The sequence below is a fragment of the Trichechus manatus genome, unplaced genomic scaffold, assembly GCF_000243295.1.
Source record: "Trichechus manatus latirostris isolate Lorelei unplaced genomic scaffold, TriManLat1.0 scaffold00015, whole genome shotgun sequence".
Lineage (NCBI taxonomy): Eukaryota > Metazoa > Chordata > Mammalia > Sirenia > Trichechidae > Trichechus > Trichechus manatus.
The window spans coordinates 1,187,465-1,193,464 of record NW_004443951.1 but is presented as its reverse complement, the minus strand read 5'-3'; positions in this window follow the sequence as shown (position 1 = coordinate 1,193,464).

Here is a 6,000-nt window from a genome sequence, read left to right as displayed (position 1 = left end):
GTTTACCAGTTGGATGATCCTTGGTAACCCCTCACTGAACCTCAGTTTTCTTACTGGTAAAGTGGGGTGGCTGTGAGGATTAGAGCCAGTGAAGGGCCTACATGCCAAGGGGCTCAATGAGCGGGAGCAGCTGCTGTTGTATCTCTTTTTTTGCCAGTGATGCAGGGGAGGTGGGGTCTATATTACTTTCTTACAGCTGATGTAACAAATTACCACAGACTCAGTGGCCTAAAACAACAGAAATTTATTCTGTCACAGTTCTGGAGACCAGAAGTCCAGGATCAAGGTACTGGCAGGGGCACGCTCCCTCTGAAAACTCCAGGGTAGAATCCTTCCTGGCCTTTTCCAGCACCTGGTGGCTCCTGGCATTTCTTGGCTCGTGGCAACATAATTCCAGTTTCTGCCTCCATGGTCACACGGCTTTCTCCCCTCTATGTCTGTATGTCTTCACATCTCCCTGTCCTTTCTCTTATAAAGACATCATTGGATTTAGGACTCATTTAAACCCAGGATGATTTCATTTCTGGATCCTTAACTGATTACTTCTGCAAAGACCTCATTTCCAAATAAGGTCACATTCTGAGGTTCCAAGTGGACATGAATTTTTGGGGCCACTATTCAACCCACTGCAGGATCCAAGTCTCTTAGCAATGCAGCCCCTGGAGCTGCGGCTGGGCAGCAGTGGGTCCAGGGTGGGGTGGGGTCAGGACACTGAGAAAGCCAGAGTGTCTTCCCAAAGGTGTCCACTGCTGCCAGGACCTGGACAAGAGGACTGGGGAAGCCAGAAGAGAGCAGTATTGTTATTGTTAGCTGCCGTCTAGTCGGCCCCCAAATCATGGTGACCCCATGCATAACGGGATCGGACTGTTGTGATCCATAGGGCTTTCATTGGCTGACTTTTTGGAAGTAGATTGCCAGTCTTTCTCCCTAATCCATAGTCTGGAAGCTCCACTGAAACCTCTTCAGCATCAACACAACATCAAAGTCTCCACAGACAGACGGGCGGTGGCTATACATGAGATGCATTGGTCAGGAATAGAACCCTGGTCTCCTACATAAAACCAAACCCAAACATATTGCCGTTGAGTCAATTCCAACTCATAGCGACCCTCTAGGACAGAGTAGAGCTGCCCCACAGGGTTTCCAAGGAGCAGCTCGTGGATTTGAACTGCCGATCTTTCGGTTAGCAGCTATAGCCCGCCATAGCTCTTAACCACTGCGCCACCAGGGCTCAGTCTTCCCCAAGGAGGGTGAGAATTCTACCATTAAACCACCATAGCCCCCAGAGGACAGTGAGCTATATTATTTTTTGGGGAAGGAGGCCTGCTGGGGCCTTGCTGGCTTTGGAGGGGAACAGCAGGTGGCCTGGGAGGCCCTGGGGCTCAGTGTCCAGGGCAGCCAGGCCTGGCTCGGGCACTGTGTGTTACCGTGCCTGCGTGGGCAGAACAGATAGGCCAGGACAGCCATGGGTTCCCAGTAGGCTGGACTGGGAGCAGCTTTGAGCTTCTGACGAGGCACCTACAATGGGGCAGCAACAGTTTGTCGGGGTCTCTCTGGGACCTTAGGAGCCCAGAACCCTGGATGGCTCCCATTTTGCTGCCTCGGGGATGAGGCTGTGTCTTATTGGTCAACACTTACCAAGCTCTTACTCTGCACCAGGCACTGTGCCAAGAAGTGTTCCAGCTGGTTAAGCCTCTGGTTTGGGGCCTGGCTGCCCCACTTACCAGCAGTGTGACTAAGGGCGAATTACCCAACCTCTCTATGTCTCAGTTCCTCTGTTGTGAGGCCTAGACAAGTTAACACATGGGAAGTGCCTAGAACAGTTCCCGGCACTTAGGAGAAGCCTTCAACTAATGCTAGCCATTAGCTGTGACCTCAAGCAAGCACCTCAGTGTCTCAGGGCCTTGGTTTCCTCATCTGTGAATGGAACTCACAATAGTACCCACCTCACTGCTTTATTATGTGGATTAAGTGAACTAATTTATATAAAGTCTTTAGCTTCCTAGAACAATACCTGACACAAATTGCTCAGTATTAATTGTTGTTGTTAGGTGCCATCGAGTCAGTTCCAACTCACAGCTACCCCATGTACAACAGAAATAAACACGGCCCGGTTCTGCACCATCCTTACCGTCATTGCTATGTTTAAGCCCATTGTTGCAGCCACTGTGTCAATTCATCTCATTGAAGTTCTTCCTCTTTTCTACTGACCAAACATGATGTCCTACTTCAGGGACTGGTCCCTCCTGATAACATGTCCAAAGTATACGAGATGAAGTCTTGCCATCTTTGCTTCCAAGGAGCACTCTGGCTGCACTTCTTCCAAGACAGATTTATGGGTTCTTCTGGTAGTCCATGGTATATTCAATATTCTTCGCCAATACCATAATTAAAAGACATCAATTCTTCTTCAGTCTTCTTTATTCATTGTCCAGCTTTTGCATGCATATGAGGTGATTGAAAATATCATGGCTTGGGTCAGGTGCACCTTAGTCCTCAAAGTGACGTCTTTGCTTTTCAACACTTCAAAAAGGTCTTTTGCAGCAGATTTACCCAATATCGTTTGACTTCTTGACTGCTGCTTCCATGGACATTGATTGTGGATCCAAGTAAAATGAAATCCTTGACAACTTCAATATTTTCTCCGTTTATCACGATGTTGCTTATTGGTCCAGTTGTGAGGATTTTTGTTTTCTTTATGTTGAGGTGTAGTCCATGCTGAAGGCAGTGGTCTTTGATCTTCATCAGTAAGTGCTTCAAGTCCTCTTCACTTTCAGCAAGCAAGGTTGTATCATCTGTATAACGCATGTTGTTAATGAGTCTTCCACCAATCCTGATGCCCCATTCTTCTTCATATAGTCCAGCTTCTTGGATTATTTGCTCAGCATACAGATTGAATAAGTATGGTGAGAGGATACAGCCCTAACGCACACCTTTCTTGATTTTAAACCACACAGTATCCCCTTGTTCTGTTTGAACGACGGCCTCTTAGTCTATGTACAGGTTCCTCATGAGCACAATTAAGTGTTCTGGAATTCCCATTCTTCACAATGTTATTCACAATTTGTTATGAACCACACAGTCAAATGCCTTTGCATAGTCAATAAAACACAGGTAAACATCTTTCTGGTATTCTGTGCTTTCAGCCAAGATCCATCTGACATCAGCAATGATATCCCTCGTTCCACGTCCTCTTCTGAATCTGGCTTGAATTTCTCCCTGCAGTGGGTCCCTGGCCAGCTGTGTCCCTCCATGGAAGCTTACATCTCCCTGGGCAGTGCTTTTTCCTCACCCTCAGCCCTAAGGACGGTAAGGGCTCCCCACTCTTACTTGCCCCAGGTTCTGCACTCTCCCCTGTGGTTTCCCTACCCCCTGTCCACACCTTTGCAAATAGACCCTGTATTAAACGCTCTTCAAATTCCCCATTTCAGTGGGCCATCTGCTGGTTCCTGCTGGTCCTGACCACTATCGTTTCTTCAAGCACCGTGTGCCTTAGATCTGTGTCTCTCTTACCCCTTTGGACGGTGAGCTTCTTGAAGGCAGACCCTATTTCTGAGCCAGTGTGTACCTCAGTGTGGAGGGCGGACACAGAGAAGACACTTGGGAAATGTCTTTGACTTAGATTGCACCAAAGGACTGGTAATCCCACATTCACGTATGGTATTCATTTGTTCATTCATTCACTCATTTACCCACAAATACTTATTGAATGTCCGCCGTGTGCCAGGCTCTGGTAGTGGTGAACAAGATGAGGACTGCCTGCATGGAGCTGGCGTTGTGCTAAGGGGGATCAGGCAATAAATAAGCAAAAACAAACAGACAAATAATATCATTTCAGATAGCAGTATGTTCTATGAAAGAAAGAAAGAAAAGCAAAGGGGTACAAAGTGACAGGGGATGCTATTTTAGAGAAGTGGTCAGGGGGCCCTTCAAGCAGAAATGTGAATGATTCTGTGGTGGAAGGGTATTCCACCAAGAGGGACCAGGAAACATGAAGGCTGTGGTGGGAATGATCTTGGTCTATTTGGGGAATAGCAGAGAGGCCAGAGGGCCCGGGCAGGCTGAATGAAGGGGAGGCTTGTAGGAGATGGAGTTGTGGGTCTTGCTTTCTTGTAAGGCCCCTTTGAAGTCTGAGATTTGAGGACTCCTCAGGGAAGCCCTTGCCTGGGCCAGGGCCCACCAACCAACCACTTACTGACTCCATCAAGGTGGAGGCCCCGTGTGAGGCACTCTCACTGTGTTTTCTAACTTCATCCTCACAATAGCCTTGTGAGGAGGGTGTTTGTCCCACCATTCCACAGATGAGGAAACTGAGTCTCAGGGAGGTTAAGCAACCTTCCCAAGGTCATACAGAGTCACGGAAAGAATTGGAAAGGAACCCAGATCTACGTGACCTGTAGCCCAGAGGGTATTTTCCCAGGGCCAGTGCATCCTTCATTAGTGGCATCGCCCCTACAGGGACCCTGGGTAGGCGTGTCCCAAGGTCACCCAGCCAATGGGGAGAGAGCTGGGATTCAAACCAGGCTCTTTCCACAGCTCCCACTCCCTGCAAAGGGAAAATTAGTAGGTGAGCAGACGAGCTGCGCCATGCCCGTCATGCCTCAACACTCTTCCAGGGCCAGGACATGCTGGCTAATGGGTATCATTTCAGCCCTCTCATTTCCAATAGACACTGTGCTGTCATAAAGACTGTCATTTCCTGCGACTCACACAGGATAATCAACATGCTGGCTGCCTGGAGGGCTGGGAATGGCAGTATCTGGGCATGTCTGTGAAGATAAAACCAACCTCTCGCTCTCTGCCACTCCAGTCCTTTCCTGATCAGACACGGCCCTCGGGTTTGAGGACATTGGCCCGGGATCCCAAGAGGCTCCAGCTCACTGTACAGTGCCCCCAGCTCAGGGAAGAACTCTCACCTCTCAATCTAGCTTCAACATTTCATAGCCATGTGACCTTGGGCACGGCACTTCTTTCCCTCCCCAAGCCTCAGTTTCCTCATCTGTAAAATGGGGACAATTATCCCTATCTCACAGGTTGCCTTGAGATGACACATTTTAAACACCTGCCACATAGTTGGTGCTTAGCAGATGGTAACTATGATGGTACTGGAGATGATAATGATGCTCGTCACATTTTGCAGATGGAGAAACTGAGGCCAGAGAAGGGAATGGGCTCTCCCAAGGTCATACAGCAAGTGAGTGGCAAATCTGGGCCTAGATCTTTTATATGGACTCATATGTCAATGGTAACAGCTGACTTTTATTGAGTCCTTCCCATAAGCTGGTCACTGTCACCCATTATCTCATTTAATCCCCACAACAAACCAATGAAGTAGGTGTTATTATTCTCCTTACTCTGCAAGTAAGAAGGCCAAGCTTAGAAAGATAAGGTGACTTGTCCAAGGTCACACAGCTAACAAGTTGTGGATCCCTGGTTTGACCCTAGATGCTCTGGCTGTAGAGCTGGAGCTCCGGGCCTTTGTGCAGTAGGCCTTGGAGATCAGCTTCTGGGAGCAGAAATTGAGGCCCCCAGCTTTTCCATATGTGTTCATGTGCGTGCACACACACCAACACACACAATCACACACAGAGTTTTGAAGATTAAGCTTGGCACAGGCCAGGCTATTGTCTCCCCCACCCTGATGAGCTGACAAGGACAAGGCCCAGCTTGGGTCCAAACTGCCCCAGGTCCCACCAACTTCACCCCATGGTCTAGTCCATGGGTCCTGGAAGGAAGAAACCCAGAGGGCCCTCAGAGAGTATCTAATGTGAGTCCAGTCCTCCATAGACAGGGAAACAGAGCCAGGGGCTTTGTGAGGCGTTAGCAAAGCAGGCTTGCTCAGTGGCTGGGGGAGTCTGAGAGTGGGAACATGGGTGAAAGAGAAAGAAGAAAGAACCTCTGCTCCAAACACCCCAGGTTGGCAGTCAGGACTCTCTCTTGGTGCCATATCTACCCTGACAGACTTCCCTTTATGTTGCTACATCCTCACAGAAAGATAGG